Here is a 17,954-nt window from a genome sequence, read left to right on the forward strand (position 1 = left end):
GCATGCTATAAAATCAGAGCATTCATTTATTATTATTAGAACGAGGAAGAATCATGGACAATGCCTGCTCTAATCCCCTCACAAGGAAACTGAGGCTGAGAGTTCATGCAAGGTGTCAGGGAGAGAATTCAAGGCCAGCGTCCTATCTCAGCCTTACACACTTTCCATATCATTACCCTGGGCAGTGCATGAAATGGAAATTCAGTCAGGCACAGATCACTCCACCTTCACGGCCAAAGCTATTTCCCAGTTTTGGTTGGGGTGGGGGTTGCTTTTATTCCATCTTTCACTTGAAAAAAGGGACCTTTCTCACCTTCTCAAAGGACTGAGAACAACTGGACAAAAGATCAGGCAGGTAGGTGGCCACGATGCCTGAATGAGCTTCCTCACTCTGTTCTCTGTCTCCCTTTCAGCTGTGAGAAGAACTGCGGGCCAGTGAATGCCAGCGAAGATGTTATGCTCAGGGTCTCCATGGGGAACGACTCCCCAGCAGCCAAGTTCAGCTGGTATTTAGATAACACTCCACTAGAGAAGGTGAGGACACTAGCAACCACTCAAAAATGGAAAAGTTTCCCCACTTTGACTTCTCATATGCCCAGGACTAAGCTGGGGTGGGTCAACTCCACCCGGAGCTGGTGGAGGGGGAGTAAAGGGGTGGGGCATATTCCCCAAAGGAAAACCAGGGCATTGGTCAGAGAAAGAATGGATGCCTGGGAGCAAAAACAACGGGGAAACACCACCGCAGATGCTGTTGGTGCCCCAGCCCTGTGGCCAGTAACTGCAGCTTATGTGCTCCAGAGCTCCCTGTGGGATCAGGCTGAGGCTGGACACCCCCTGAGACCACTTCTTTGCCTAGTTTCATTCTCCACCCTATTCTGCTTCCTTCCCTCCCCTACTGGTTTTCCCTAAGAGCCCTCCCTCAATAAACCATCTGCAGGTGAATCCTCATCTCAGGCTGTGCTTCTAGGGAACCTGACCTAGGACAATACCCTGACCAGGCTGGAGACTGCACATCCAGGCTGACCTCAGGAAGCACGCAGTGCCTGCTACTCATCCATCAGAATAAATCTGAAAGGCCTCTCAGGGTCAGAAACCAGGGCCCTGCTGAGGTCTAGTGGCCTGACTGTAAACTCAGGGGCTCTGGACTGTGCTCTCTTTCAGATCCAGCTCCTCCCAGCAGCCTGTAGACTCCGAGGATTTTGGCCAAGATCTTTAATCCTCCTCCAGAGCAACACATCCACGCTGCTGCTCAACAGCTCCCTGCTGCAGGCCTGGGGCCCGGCCAGCCGCATCCAAGTCACAGGTGGCAAGGCCTCCCTCAGTCTCTTGTCATGGATTCGGTCTGTTGCAGAAAAGGAGCCAAGAAAAACCCAGAAGCCTGAAATATGGAACATCAGGCTCTGGTGTGAATCCCATCGACCATCACTTTCTAGCTTGGAGGCTTTAAACAAGGGATTTAACCTTTCTGTGCCTCAGTTTCCACATATGTAAAGTGGCGGGGGTTGCTATTCTCGGTGCTGTGGGGCCTGGAAAGAGCATGGTCTCAGGTGGGATCAGCCTGTTTACAGATCCTGGCTGTGGCCCTACCTCGCTGCATGACCTTGAGCAAGTCATTGCTCCCAGTATACTCCCTCCTCACCAAACTCTGAGGAAGCTCCATTTTTACAGCCCCATTTTACAGATGAGGAACTGACTCTCAAAAGCTTAAGTCCAATGTCACATGGCTAATAAATGGCAGAACTAGGATTCAAGCTTAGGTCTGTCTGAATCTGTTTTTCCATCTCTGCCCAATTTCTCAAAGTGAGATTGCTGGGATGTCCTGCATCAGGGCATTTGTTAGATTTCCAGATTCCTGGGCCCATCCCAGAACCTCCAGAGAGGTCTGAGGCTCAGGGTCCAGAGAGGGACTTGGGAATCTGCATGTTCAGCAAGTTTCCCAGATGATCCCAAAGCATGGTGGGGTTAGTGTGACCCACACAGCCCCTAAGCACCCTTTGTCTTCCCTCCCAGCAATGACCAGGCACGTCTACGGGGAGGACACCTATGTTATCAGCTCTCTGCCTCCCCCGAGGTGCCCACCTGCATCATTGCCCCGGAGGAGGGCACCGTTCTAACAAGCTTCGCCATCTTCTGCAACACCTCCGCGGTCCTGGGCCTCCTGGAGTACTGCTTCTGTCTGGAATCAGGTACTGGCCAAGGCTAGGCTCCTCCCTCAGCACTCGGGCTCCTCCTTTCCCAGAACAGGGCCTGTCTCTCTCTGGAAGCTGCAAAGAATATGTTCCATGTATCAGAGAGGTTTGCAAGATGAAAACCCCATCCCCACTGCACAATACCCTGTCACCACAACCCAACCCAGGACAGCAGTAGGGATCAGCAGGAGAGATGGGGTGAGCAATCACACTGCACCTGTACTCCAGTTTAGGGATGGTTGATCCTTGGAGAGCTCATATGCATCTTTGTCTCCTCCCAGTGGGTTTTGGCATTTGGGGACCCTCCCATGAGCTCTGAAAATATTCTAGTTAGATTGAAACTTTCTTCCAAACCTGGACATCAGGAGTGTTGCTGGGGCACTCTCCAATATTCAGCACTGAACACTATAAAGATATAAATTGAGTGCCTTGACCAGGGAAAGGTGGATGTAAGCTAACCTGCGAGTGTGGTTTTTTCATGGGGTGTCCCTCTTCGGAGGCCAATGGCAGCCAGGTAGGTGTCCCAACCCAGATGCAAACCTCACACCTACCAGCCCAGATGCAAACCTCACACCTACCATATGCCCAGCTCATACCAGCTTTTCTAGGTGGATCTTTCACCACATCTTGAAGATGAGGAAATTGAGGCGTGGAGCTGAAAAAAAGGTTCCAGAGACCATAACTTCTGAGAGGCAGTATGGTGTAGCGGGGCAAGAGCAGGCTCTGGAAGGAGACAGACTGACTTCAAATCCTGCCTCTGTTGCTTACACGCACCTCCCGCACAGAGTTAGTTGTCTAAAGATGAAAAGGGTTCATATAAGTCAAGTGTTAGAAGCTTTAAAAGGGCTTACCCTTTGTTCCCTCAATTAATGGCGTCCCATCATGGTCTCTGCCTCACTCCTCCACCCTCTCTCAGTCCCTGCTGAAGGTCCCACACTGGCCTCGTGACAGTAACCAAAGGTGGCATATGGAGACAGGTCTCTCTCCTTTCTCTCTCCTCTCTCTTCTCTTTCTACTCTCTCTTCTCTTTGTCCTCTCTCTCTGCTCCCTTTCCTCCTTCTTTCCTCTCTCTCCTTTCTACACACTCCTGCGTTCTTTTCCAGGTGGCCACAGTGCCTCAGCTGCTCAAAGTTGTGGAGCCAGTACGCCCTCCTGCTTGGGAGACTGCCCAGGGCCTTCCAGCCACACTGGCCACCCCCTCCATTTTCGTGTACACCAATAGGTAACCAACTGCACTGCAGGTCCCCAAGAAAGCCCGTCCCCTGACCTGGCTCATTCCACGCCCACATCCCAAGACCCTGTGGCAGGCAGAGCCCAGGAGACCAGCCATGGAAGTGGGAGAAGTGACAGGACCTATAAGTGGGAAGGGCTTCTCACTAAGAGATGGTCCCGGTGTTGGGTTGCCCTCTTGGATCCCAGAACAGTTTCCCAAAGCAGTATCCTGATCACACACAAGGTCAAAGGTTATAAAGATGGGGCTGGGAGCCCATAACATCAGAAGTCAAGTAGATAGGGAAGATAATCCTGGAGAAATGTCCACATCACAGCTCACTTATCCACTCAACAAAATATGTATTGACCACCAGCATGTTCCAGACACTGCTTTAGGCACTGGTAGTACAGCAGTAAATGAAGCTGGCTAAAGCCCTGTCCTCATGGAGCCTCCAACCCAGTGCAGGGGTATTGGCTGCCTTTTATGCTGCTGCTACTGACACAAACATGCAGAACCATATAAGGGGATTGAAACAGAGCAGCCTATTCTGATGGTAACGCAGGCCTCAGCTCTTCCTCTGACACAGGCTCTCTCCTCTCTCCTGGCACCTCTGCTCTCACCTTATGGCCAGAATTCAGCCCCGGAGCTGGCAAGACTCCTCTGTGCACATTGCTGCTGCCAACTCTGCGACCTTCACCCTGCCTGCTGCCTCCACCCTTGGCTTCATGCAGGACGGTCAGGAGCCCGTGGACATACGGGTAACAACAGTAATAACCTGCTTGGGAACAGCCCTTACAGTTTGCAAAGCACTTTCACAACATCTGCTCAGTTATGTTGCTTGATTACAGTCCTGTCAATTACCCAGTATTATGATGCCCATTTTACAGATGAGATTCAATGACTTGCCCAAGGTCATGAGCAAAGTTGGAGAGCTGGGATTCAGAACCAGGCCTTCTGACCCCCAAATCCAACTTTTTCCACTATGTTCTGGAATTTCTCCAGCAGCCTTGGTTCAACTAGTCATTGGAAATGGAGCTCTTCTAACTTCATTCCATAACTAGGAAATGGCAAACCAGGGCTCTTTTCCATTTCTAAACTAGCGTGTACCTGACTCTGTGCTCCTTGAGTCCCATTGAAAGCAAACAAACTTCTTTCTCTCAGAGACTTGTTAGCTTTGCTAGAAGAAAGGCTCAGACTATTGTACAGCCTAGTAACTGCTCAGCTATAGCCAATCTGGTTGGGTTGCCTATGCCCAGCTTTCTGAGTCTACAGCGCTGAAGGGTAGACACACACTAGGAAAAACAGCAGCAGCTGAAGGCAGGAACCCCATTTACCCCTAAGAGTGAGGGCCCCTTGTCCATCCCATCTTAAGATACCTCATAATTTCCATAGGGACCTTGTCACCTTCCAGCCTTTGGGGTCCTGGGCCAACACTCCTTCTTCTTGGTTCCAGATGATGAGTTTCCCAAAAAGCCCTTTCCCAGCCCAAAGTCACTTTAATGTCAGCGGAACTGTTGGGGGCCTCTCTCTGACCAGCTCTAGTGGACAGCTCATACCCATGAAGAATCTGTCAGAGAATATCGAGGTAGACATTCGGTGTGCTGTCAGAAGTCAGGTGGTACTTCTGCCTTTTTCAACTTGGTTGGGACTAAAAGTTGGTTGGCTATGGAAAAATATATATTAAAGAGGATAATCATTAAAAGTGATCCTTACCCTGCCAGGCCGGTGTGGCTCATTGGTTGAGCATTGACCCATGAACCAAGGAGGTCACATGTTTTATTGATGACAAGAAATTGAGGTTCAGAGTGGTTTGTTGATTGGCTGGAGGTCCTAGAGCTGCTATAGGGCAGACCTCTCTGCCTCTCTGCCTGTGCTCCTAACTTGATCGACACTTTCAACAACACTACCACTAGTTCACAGGGCACCTTCATGCAAATTACAAAAAGTCTCTGCTCTTCCTGTGCAGCCGCAACCCTGAGCTGGGGTGCACAGCTTCATGACTATGGCAAGCTGAATAAAGACACCAAGATGTCCATGTTCTCATCCCTGAGCCTGTGAATATGTCACCTAACATGGTGAAAGGGACTTTTGCAGATGTGACTTAAGTTAAAGATCTTAAGATGATCTTGGATTATCTGGATGGGCCCAATGTTATCACAGGTCCTTATAAAAGGAAGGCAGAGGGGGAGACGACTACAGAAGAAGAAAAGGCAATTTGATTACAGAAGCAAGAAGGCAGGTGATGGGAGGAAGGAGCTATGAGTCAAGGGGTGTAGGCAGCCTGCAGAAGTGGGAAAAGGCAAATAAGTGGATTCTCCCAGAGAGCCTCTGGAAGGAACCAGCCCTCCCAATGTTAGCTCTATGAAATGGATTTTGGACTTCTGGCCTCCAGAACTAGAAGATAACAAATTTGTGTTGTCTTAAGCCACCAAGTTTGTGGTCATTTGTTATAGCAACTCTAGGAAACTAATCAAAAGAGCAAAGCACAGAGTGAATTTCAGTTCCCCCAGTGCTCACCTTGCAGAGCTCTGCCCAGCAGCCCTGATGCTCACTGGCATTCCCACCCTGGCTCACCCCTGATTTGGTTGTTTCCAATGACAGATCCTGCTGCCTTGGTTTTCAGAAGGACACAGTGAACCAACCGTGTTGAATCTGACCAGTCCTGAAGCTCTGTGGGTGAATTTGACTTCAGGGGTGCAGCTTTGGGGATCCAGCTGCACTGGAGACCTGACATCCCACTCACACTCAGCCTGGGCTATGGCTACCACCCCAACAAGACCAGCTATGACGCCAAAGCTCACCTTCCACCAGAGGCTGCTCCAAGTAGTCACATCATCAGACCAGTTTCTCAAGCTGCTTCCTGGGAGTGTGAGCAGCTCAAAACTTGAGCATCAGAAGCCAAAGGGAAAAAAGAAAAAGAAAAAAAAACCACTTGCTATATTAGGTGAGTACTTACTATATGCCCTGATAAGCACTCACAGAACTGACCGCATTGCAATCATCATAACCCTCAGGAATGGGAACTATTGAAATCTCCACTTTCCAGATAAGAGCAGAGACGTTAAGCAACTGGTCCAAAGTCACACATTCAAGAAGGACAGAGTTAGAATCTGAACCCTCGTCTGTTTGACTTGGCAGCCATGTTCTGTACACTAACTGGGAGTGCCTCATTTAAGCTCCTGGTCTCAGGAGGAGAGGGTACTACTAGCACATTGGGGAGACCATCAGGGTCAGCTTTCCTGGCAAATTACCTCAGTCCCCTTTTCTATGATGTTAGCCAAGTCTTCTCTCCACAAGGCTTAGGCTGACTCTAAGCCCCATTTACTGCAGATGGGCTGTCCTCATAGAAACTGAGCCCAGAGGACCTGCACTTTGGAGAAGGTGTCTACTATCTGACTGTGATCCCCGAGTCTGACCTGGAGCTGACCCCTGGCAGAGACCTCACAGTTGGTATCACCACCTTCCTTTCCCATTGTGTGTTTTGGGATGAGATCCAGGAAACTTGGGACAATTCTGGGTGCCAGGGAAGGAGGAGGAAGTGAAGAAGACAGAACAGCTTGGTGTGGTGTGTCCTGCTCCTTTAGGGTCCTGTTTTAGTGCCTCTGGTATACCATCAGCTCCTCCTTGGGGCCTTTGCATATGTGCCTGGGAATGTGCCCCCATTCCCCATTCAGTGAAGTTAACTCCTCCATCACATTCCATCTGAAATTCCTCCAGGAACTTCTCAATGCCCTGGTTAGCTCAGATTTCCTACTGTGAACACTCAGAGCACATAGGCCCGTCTCCTCCATGGACTAAGCAGAGTAGTAGTTCACATCCACTCAGATCACTGAACAATGTCTGTACCCTCAGTGCACTGGGAGTCACATGAGACAGGAACAATGTGCTTTGCTCACTGTTAGGAACAAATGACCACTGAACAAATGGACAAATGGCTGGGAAGCCCTGCTGACTCGGTTGCGGAGAGAGGCCAGAGTGTCATGTCCAAGGAGTCCCTTATTCTATGCCATGGTGCTATGTTCCATGCTTTCTTGTGTTTTCTCATCAAATCTTCACAATAACCCTCTAAGGTAGTTGGTATTCACATTCTACAGATGGTAAAACAAAGGCTCAGGAAATTCAACAAAGGCTCAAGGTGACCTGGGATGAGTCACCCCGCCTCTTTGAGCTTTCCCATCTGGAAATGAGCACAAAGATACTTGCAGTTGTAGCCCTGAATCTCTCACCTAGTAGGTAGAAGAGCTGGGACTCAAACTCAGGTCTGTCTGCCTCCAGAGAATAAGCCTTAGCGATATGAGGTTCTGTTTCCCCGGAGCCCAGCCCAGTCTCACTGAGCCCCTGGATGGCACGTGGCTCTATCAACTGCAATTAAATCCCTGTTTCGGGTCAGTTCAGCTCTGCTCCAGAGGAGGCAAGTGTGCTGGTAGCAGCTATTGGCTTTAATGCCATCAGAAGCCATCGCTGTGGTATCAGTATCCCCCTTCCCCCTTCTATGCTATTGTATATGCCTTTCTCTTCCCTGGAATGCCCTTCTTACCTACAATACCTATTCACCCTTCAATCTCCCACTCCACTGCCACTTTCTTCAAGGAGCTTCTCAGATGCCTGGAGTCTCCCTCTGTTGGATTTCCACAGCATTTCATATCCTCCCCAAGAACAGAAGCCTCCATTTCTAGCTCAAATTTATCACAAATCTGTCTCCACCTAGAGACCATAAATGCCTTATTTCATTTATTCTACAAATAGCTACCATGTGCCTGGCCAACTGGTGGGGATATAATGGTGAGAAAAACCAGTGAGCTTTCAGTTTAGCAGAGGACACAGACAAGAAACTGATGGCACATGCCATGTCAAATTACACCAGTTACAAGTAGTATAAGAAGTCAGGTTGCAACAGAGTCATAGAAGGAGACTCAGAGTGAGCTCCTTCCAGGTCTGTTTCTGCTGCCATGTCAACTCCTGCCCTGGCTTCCAGCTGCCACACATGGGGAGCTCCCAGAGCACCAGGAAGAGATGAGAGGACACTGAGATGTCCAAGGCACAGCAGGTTCCCCCACTTGCAACACAGGCCTTTGTTCCTTATGAACAATACCCTGGTTGTGTTGTGACCTCCTAGAGTCCTTGCTCCCAGAGGCTGTTTGATCCCCATGTTGCTGGCACAGAGTGCCCACTACAGGCTGCCCTCAGATGCCCGAGGCTCAGAATGTGTAGGGGCTGGCAGCAAGGGCTCTACCATTAAATAGACTTGGGTCCGATCCCACTTCATCAGTTCTAGCAAGGTGACCTGGGATGAGTCACCCTGCCTCTTTGAGCTTTCCCATCTGGAAATGAGCACAAAGATACTCGTAGTTGGAGGCGGGAACTTAGATGAGATTAGGGGTATAAAGTACTTAAGTGTGGTGTCTGGCACACAGTGAGTGCTCCATAGATTAAAGAGATGGCTATGTTAGCCAATCTGAACATAGAGAAGACAAAACTGTACATAAAATAGAAATCAAGGAGACAATGAACATGGGATTCAGCATGGTGGTTGGGTGGGGAGAAGCATGAGAACAGGTTGGGAAAGGACCACTTTGCTAAAAGTAAGTTATTGGGAAGTTCCTAGCTTTTGAGTTGTGGGTTCTTGGATGCTTATTATGTTATTAAAAATATACACTTACTGCCCTAGCTGGTTTGGCTCAGTGGAGAGCGTCGGCCTGCTGACTGAAGGGTCCCAGGTTCAATTCTGGTCAAGAGCACATGCCTGGGTTTCAAGTTCGATCCCTAGTGTGGGGCGTGTAGGAGGCAGCCCATCAATGATTCTCTCTCATTGTTGATGTTTCTATCTCTTTCTCCCTCTCCCTTCCTCTTTGAAATCAATAATATATATATATATATATATATATATATATATATTTACTAACGCATACATACATGAGTGTGGATGTACAAAGATCATATGTGAAAGTGTGTCACAAACCAAAAGTACCCAATATTGTGTACTTGCTGCTCATTATAGATAGATGTAAATACAGACACAGATATATAGAGGTCATTGAAGACCATAAATAAGTAAATGGGATCATCAAGTTTGCATGGAAAACCACCAATGAATCTTCTAAAAAGCTAAAAAAGGTTCCAAATCTATGGACTACAGACCTTGTCATGGGGTAAAGGCAGAAATATTGCAAGGGGTCTGAGAGCCATACTAAAGGCACAACTACTATTGCAAGAGGATGCACAGATTAATTTCAAATTTTCAAAGAGGTCCTCATGCTGGAAAAGGTTGAGAAAGTGGCTTTTCCTTCCTCTCCCCGGGAGTCTTATGAAAACCCAGAATGGCAAAGATCTTAGACATAAATCAGATCTGGTCCCAGGGCTCTCAGCACTGAGATGGTCTTGTTACTGGCACCTGCTTGGGTTTCTTCTCCGAAATTAGCCCCACCCCTTCCTGGTGTGCCAAGTGTTCCCATAAGCCCCACAGCTGTATGCCAAATGCTCTGGCCAGAATTGGGAAACAGTGAGAAAAACAACAGAGCACACAAGGGACTAAGACCCATGTGAAATCCATCAATGAACAGTTGGTGCCATGCCTTTGCTGGGTGGCTCATTTAAGGAAAAGGGGGCATGTTTGGGATGTGGCAGATTCTTCCTTACCAGGCATTGAGCAGAGTACTTTCTGCATGCCAGTGTTTTCTGCTTCCTCCTACCTTCACCTTGTGGTGGACCCTGAAATGAAAAGGTAGTTCTGGGTTGTGGGGTTGAATTAAATCCTCTTTACCCACCAAATGGCCCTGGGGGAAGAATTCAAACTGGCCGAGGGCTTTAGGGAAGGCCTGCTTCTAAGTGCAGGGTATACATTAAGAGCACAGCTAGGGTCCCTGCCCTCGCCAATTCCTGTCTCCCTGTCCCCAACCTCATTGTCCCATACCACATGGGACAGCGTGCCAAGCTCCATCCACATGCCCCGCCCACTCAGGCTGATGATCCTGAGGAATAGGTCAATTCGGGCCCTGGAAGCAGGGAATTCTGAGGTTCCAGGTCCCCAAGCCTCAGTTTAAAAGTGAAAGGGTAGGATAAGTCAAGTGAGGCACCAGGAGACCAAAATTTAGAGAGGACTCATCCTCAGGGTCACCCAAGGCCTTGCCCTAGTCCCAGTGGGGTGGTATGTGCTGTGGTGGGAGTGTCTCCTCAGCCCCAACGCCTCATCCTGTGTAGAGGGGCACAGCCCAAGGACAGCTAGAGTGGGACCCTTCTAAGGAGAAGCCCAGGACAAGGGCTCCAGGTGCCTAGAGCTAAGGAGGGGGGTCAAGTTTACAGAATACTTTCCTGTGCTGAGACACCAGCTTAGAATGAAATATTTGCCCTTCCCTTTTCCTAGCATGGTTCCCCCAGTCTTGGTATTCCTTTGCTGTTCAGTGTAAGACGTTCAGTTTGAAAAGCAGGACAGTCCCTAGCAAACTGAGATGCATTGGTCATCCTGGATGTCCTCTCAGCACCTAGCCCATTGCCTGGCCTAGATTAGCATTCAACAAATATCTGTACAATAAATGAGCATCAGGTGAGAGAATGGACTGGAATGATGCACACCAAAGTGTGATAATGGTTGTTTGTGGAGGGTGAAGGACAGAGGGGACTTCAGCTTGCCCTGCAATACTTATCTAAAAAAGGCAAAGCAGACTGACAAGGTGGACAGTTGCCCATTGAGAGTGATGGATGCAAAGATGTTTGTTAAAGGTAATATTCTACTCATTTTAAAATTATTTTTTAATTAAGTTTTAAAAAACCCAAACAGAATCCTGAAGCTGGTCTCCCAACAGGCTCCCCAGCCCCTCCCCAGGACAGTGTCCACTTCTCATCGCTCTCCCTTGGGCTCGAGCCATTCAGGGATGTACTCGCATTGTCACCCAGGCCTCTTTGCGGTTGCAGGTGGGGCCACGAACCACTCCCTTCCAGACACACTGCCTCTGCAACCATCTTACCTTCTTTGGAAGTACATTCTTGGTGATGCCCAATGCCATTGATGTCCGCCAGACCAGAGAGCTCTTTGCCACCTTTGAGGACAATCCTGTGGTTGTGACTACCGTGGGCTGTCTCTTTGTGGCCTATGTATTGGTGGTGATCTGGGCAAGGAAGAAGGATGCTCAGGATCAGGCCAAGGTGAGATTGCATAGCCCTAGGGCAGGGGTCCTCAAACTCCGGCCCGCGGGCCACATGCAAATACAAATATTGTATTTGTTCCTGTTTTGTTTTTTTACTTCAAAATAAGATATGTGCAGTGTGCATAGGAATTTGTTCATAGTTTTTTTTTAAACTATAGTCCGGCCCTCCAACGGTCTGAGGGACAGTGAACTGGCCCCCTGTTTAGAAAGTTTGAGGACCCCTGCCCTAGGGAATGGGAGGGAGAAGCAAGTGTGAACCCTTGCAGGAGCTCCAGGGAATGGAGCCCAGGTGGGAAGCCAAGAGGCTAGATGCAAATCTAGGCCTTGGCCCCTGTAATCATCTCAGGCAAGCCAGCCACCAGCCTCTTTATCTGTAAAAATGTTCTTTTTCATAAAATTATCACAAGGATTATGATACTGATCATTTATTGAGGATTTACTATATACTAGGCATTACCCCATTTAATACTCACAATAGCCCTAAGAAGAAGGTACCGAGTTGAGGGTCCCCAAGACCACCCTAAAGTTCAATGATTTGCTAGTAGGACTCACAGAACCCAAGAAAAGCTGTTATACTCATGATTATGGTTTATCACAGTGAAAGGATACAGATTAAAACCAGTAAAGGGGAGGGTCCATGGGAGATCAGGCGAGAGCTTTCAGTTGCCCTCTCCCAGTGGAATTGTACGGGACAATGATGTGTGACAATATGTGCAAAGTATTGCCATCAAGAAAAGCTCACCTAAACTTTGGTGTCTAGGGTTTAATTGGGGCCAGTCACATAGGTATGGAGTGCGCACACGACTGACTTTCCTTACATAGTCTCCAATAAACCACCCCACTCCTGCCCAGGGTCAAATGATACAGCATGGCTAAAAGCCTGCACCATAAATCACATTGTTAGCATAGACTACCTGCTGTGGCCCATGGCCCCAGGTATTGAAAGACACACTTATAATACTGGATCTTCTGGGGAGTTATAGATTATCTTTCAGAATCTGGACAAAAGCCAGTCCTTTCTTTGAAATGTGCAGGGTTTGGACAACCCAAGCTTGCTGAGTTCACCCTTTACTGCACAATACCTCTATCATCTTACAGAGGAGGCAACCAAGGATCAGAGAGCACAATTAACTGGTCAAGAGCTACCCTCCCGGGAGGCAGAATTCAAACCTTGAACTCGGATAATAAATCAGGTCTGAGGATAGAAACAAGATCAAACAACAAATTGTGCAACAAATTACAACAAAGTTCTGATTATTTTTCCAATATATGCTCCATGTCTGACACATAGTGAGCCTCCAATAAATATCTGTGAGTGAGTGAGCACATAAATGAGCACTAGCATGCAGGTGCAAAGCTCTGAAACATTTCCATTCTCTGCCCTCTCCCCACATAGCAACACCTCTTGGATGTTAAGATGATATGGCACTTAAGATAAATAGCTGCAGCATTTATACTGCTGTCTTTGATTCACTCAAAGGATTAAACATTAATACTTTAAGTGCTTAGCTGTAGGTTGATTCCCACAAGGCAGAGTCTGAGATGGAGTTTAGCATGCAAGGTGTTTATCAAGGAATGCCCGGGATCAGCCCATGGGAAGACAGGGAAGGAGACAGGATGAGTAGAGGGAGAAGCTGAGCTGAAATTCAGCCCACTGACTGCCCTGCTGACCCAGAGAGAACTCCAGAGCTCTCCAGAATTGGGTTGAGATGCCCAAGTCTTGATCACACCTGGGCACCACATCAATCTGCCATTAGATGTTGGCCTCCCCAGGGGTTGCATGACCTCAACAGAGGTGGTTCTTGCATCCCAGACAACAGCACCTCAGCAACTGGGGCAACATGCCCTCCCTTGACAGATCTGAGCAGCTCATCACAGCTTTTGAAAATATTTTTTATTTTTTGCTTAACCACCTTAACATTCATTCCTTTTAAAATCCCTCAAAGGCATAATATGGTTATCAAATGCTACAACAAATTATATATAAACAGAGTTTGTATCATTCACCAGATTAAACATTCTCAGCTTAATAATGCCAAGTTCATTTCCTGACTACTTTGGGTCATATTTAATAACAAATGCATTTTGTACTTTTTCTTTTAAAAGTGTTTGTTTTTCCCTGTTCTCACCTGATGGAGTAAGTAAATAGCATACATAATTTTGCTTCCCCCCTTAATTGTCACTGTTGGCTGCGGTGAAGTGGAAAAACCCGCTGAGCAGTGCCCTCCTGACTTAATCCTTCTGTCCAGGTGAAGGTCACAGTGCTGGAGGACAATGATCCCTTTGCCCAGTACCACGACCTGGTAACAGTCTACACTGGACATCGGAGAGGGGCAGCTACTTCCTCAAAGGTACCTGACCATTCAAGATGGCTCAGTCAATCAGCATGTGCCACTCAGCAAAGTGCTTGCCAGTCCATTGTTGGGTTACTTTAGCAGAGTGGATTTGGCGCTGTAGAGTGTATGTTTCTTGTTGTTGTTTTTTTATCTCTGCTTTTTGTTTTTTTATAGAAAACTTTTTGTCAAATAAAATATCACCCCAAGTCCTAATATTTAAAAAGAAAAAGGAGTTGGTTAATGGAGAGTTAGAGTCTAGTATAGTGCCACTGGTCATCTCTCTTATCCCTATCAAGGAATAACTCAGTTAGTTGGTTACCTGCATGCAAATTTGCTCACATATGAAGAACAGTCAATAAAATGATCAATGAATACAGGGAAAAGAGAATTTATAAGAGAGAGGGGAGAAAGGAAAGAGAAAAAATGCCCACCATTTGAAAACAATGAGTCTTAAATTATATTTTTTAGGTAAACTGATTAGCTGGCATCTAGCTAAGAGGTCAAACTGAGCCCTGAGGTCCTTGAACAGGCTGACTGAACTATTTCACTTATTTATGGATTCTCTGGAATCCTTGAACATTTAGCTGTGGGGCATCCAGCAGGTTGTCTCTGTGATGTCTCAGCATCTTTAGTTAAGTCTGCCCTCCCTACACCATATCCCTCATCAGATACATTATCCCTTGCAGCAGCCTCCAAGGTTCCTTTACTAAAACTGAGGGCTCCAAGGAACACAGGTTGAGAACCATTGGCATTTTTAGTCTGTCCTTATTTTACCAAAATTGACATTAGGCTTCATTAGCGTAGGGCATTTATCTGTTTACTGTTTATTTTTTAACCTTATTATTTATTTTTATTTTTTAAAAATTGTTTTATTTTTATTTATTGCTGTGTCTTAGGTCTTCAACCAGCTGTCTAAAACAGAGTAAGTGCTCAATAACTATCTGCTAAATTAATGGAGGATTCAAAACAAAAAGTAGGATTCAATTTTATCCATCTCATGAAATAACCATCTCATTTCTGTTTCACACTGAAAAGTCCTTAACAGGAAGTAAAACCTGTGATGCATAGGCCATTTCTCTTTGTGGAGAGTTGCAGTCGCATTTCAATCTGATACAGTTTTAGTCTGATTTCCCCTAGCACAGAAAATTAGGCATGCCCATCAGCATCACCTGGATAGCTTTAGGAAAACACAGATTCCTGGGCCCTATCCCTAAATATTCCTACTTGGTAGGTATGCAGGCCTGGTTATTTTCAACATAGGGGGCACTCATTCATTCATGTCTCAATGCCAGGCCCTCTGGGAGACACTGGGTATATAACTGTTAGGGGGGAAACCAGTTCCTGCTCTACAGCCCTTACAAATAAATATATGGGAAGTTTAAAAAGGCCACTGGACATGAATAGAGATAGTATCACCCCAAATCTTCATACAACTAAAAAATAACCAGGCAGGTCCAACATGGGAGGAAAAGAGAGGATGAAAGGGTCATGCTTGCTGGTTTTCCTTGTGTTGTTGTTGTGTGTTTTTTTGTCATAAATTAAATTTATTTTCCAGAGAACATGGTCCTTGATGTTAAATGGTGGATGTGGGGGAGAGGGGGGGGGAAATTAGGGCCTCAGGAATAGGAGATGTGGTGCCTGGTGCCAGGTGCCAAGAAACACCTTCAAATTGACTTCCCAGAGATTACCAATGGTATCAGCATCTCATAGAGGACCCAGTCCCCCTTTATTTCTTCTTCTTCCTCTTCTTATCGCCCCAGCAGTGGCGGCCTGCCTTCCACCCACCTCCATTCTCTCTTCTGCTCTGCCAGCTGAGCATAGGAGCCTCCAACTCATTTGGACGTCCCCCTCGGTCTGGCACATTGCCCATAAGCACCTTGTTGATGGCACAGATGGTCCCTCGGCGGGCAGCCTTGCTTGTGGCTGGAACAAGACGAGACAGATCAGCTCGGGCAGCCAGGATGTGTGCAATGGAGACATCCGATTCTGGGGTCATAGTCTCTCGAATTGGGATCAGCACTGCCTTCATGGCCTCCCCTTGGGCCTCTGCCCGATCACTCCAGTGGAATGCAGATATCGTGAGGTCCAGGCACTTTAGGAGGAGGCTACGGCGGCAGCAGTACTGATCACCCAGGCTTTGGCACAGGGACTCCAATGCTTCCCATCTGGGTGCGTCTAGTGGGTAGCTTAGAAGGGGCTGCAGGGATCCTGAGGGCAGGGAAGGCAGAAGCTCTGAGACCCCAGGGCCTGCAGGTCCGGGGCTATAGCAGCGCCCTCCCGGGCCTCGGCCTCCGCCCCCTCCATGGAAACGTGACCTCCTGTTGTTTGTTTTTTACATTTCCAGTGAAATACTGTCAGTGGGGCTTGGTTACCATGTGAAGCTGACCACTCTGGTCTCTGGATTTCAGGTGACTATAACCCTGTATGGCCTGGATGGAGAGAGTAAGCCCCACCTCCTGTCAGACCCTGACACTCCAGTTTTTGAACGAGGAGGAGTGAATGTCTTCTTACTCTCCACCCTGTTCCCCCTGGGGGAACTGAGGAGCCTGCGGCTGTGGCATGACAACTCAGGGGACCGGCCATCCTGGTGAGTAGGGGTTGAGCAAACCATAAGAACCTACTGAGCCCTAGGCCAGGGCTGGGCACTGTGCACTTGCTCCTTGCTGATCCTCACAGGCCTCTGAAAGACACATGGAATGGATTCCTATTTCACAGATAAGGAAACTGAGGGTCAGAAAGGACCACCAGAAGATAAACAATCCAATCAAAAAATGGGCAAAGGACCTAAATAGACACTTTCTGAAAGAGGACATACAAAAGGCCAAGAGAAATATGAAAACATGCTCAAAGTCACTAATTATTTGAGAGATGCAAATCAAAACAACAATGAGGTACCATCTCACACCTGTCAGAATGGCTATCATCAACAAATCAACAAATGACAAGTGCTGGAGAGGATGCGGAGAAAAGGGAATATTTGTGCACTGCTGGTGGGAATGCAGACTGGTGCAGCCACTATGGAAGACAGTGTGGAGTTTCCTCAAAAAGTTAAAAATGGAACTCCCATTTGACCCAGCAATCCCACTTCAAGGAATATATCCCAAGAAACCAGAAACACGAATCAAAAAGGATATATATGTACCCCTATGTTCATAGCAGCACAATTCACCATAGCTAAGATTTGGAAACAACCTAAGTGCCTATCAGCAGATGAATGGATTAGAAAACTGTGGTACATCTACACGATGGAATACTATGCTGCTGTAAAAAAGAAGGAATTCTTACCATTTACAACAGCATGGATGGAATTGGAGAGCATTATGCTAAGTGAAATAAGCCAGTCAATGAAAGAAAAATACCACATGATCTCACTCATTTATGGATAATAAAGACCATTATAAACTGATGAACAAAAATAGATACAGAGGCAGAGCAGCATCGAACAGACTGTTGAACTACAGCGGGAAGGCCAGGGAGGGTTGCGGGGGTGGGGGTGGGGGGATAAGAGATCAACTGAAGGACTTATATGCATGCATATAAGCATAACCAATGGACACAGACACTGGGGGGTAGGGGAGGCCGGAGGGATGTCAAGGGGGGAAAAAAAGGAGACATATGTAATACTCTTTGTAATACTTTAAGCAATAAAACAAAATTTAAAATAAATAAATAAATTTAAAAAACACATATATAATTACATATTGTTTTTGTGATTAATCACTATGCTTTAATTATGTTCAATTTGTAACAATGAAAATATATCCTGCATATCAGATATTTACATTACGATTCATAACAATAGCAAAATTACAGTTATGAAGTAGCAACAAAAATAATTTTATGGTTGGGGGTCACCACAACATGAGGAACTCTATTAAAGGCTCGCGGCATTAGGAAGGTTGAGAACCACTGGCCTAGACCAAAGGTAATTTTGCCCTGTTTTAACATTCCAAAGGATAGAGGAGTAGGATGTGCAAGGCAGTTCCTCTGGGATGGTAACTCTGACTCAATTTTGAAGTGGTTCTGCTGATATTATTTTTACAATATGTATACTGGGTAGAATATAGAATAGCCC

The 17,954-nt window shown here is 47.0% G+C and overlaps 2 pseudogenes; one reads left to right on the top strand and one right to left on the bottom strand.

Moving 5' to 3' along the window:
• Positions 1 to 17,954, top strand: part of LOC138997345 (polycystin-1-like protein 2) — a 63,070-nt pseudogene that overhangs the window by 30,849 nt on the left and 14,267 nt on the right.
• On the bottom strand, positions 15,550 to 16,254 carry LOC138997275 (protein FAM98C pseudogene; annotated as a pseudogene).

The sequence above is a fragment of the Myotis yumanensis genome, unplaced genomic scaffold (genome assembly GCF_028538775.1).
Source record: "Myotis yumanensis isolate MYYU_CA2020_CCGP unplaced genomic scaffold, mMyoYum1.0.hap1 SCAF_18, whole genome shotgun sequence".
NCBI classification, from domain to species: Eukaryota; Metazoa; Chordata; class Mammalia; order Chiroptera; family Vespertilionidae; genus Myotis; species Myotis yumanensis.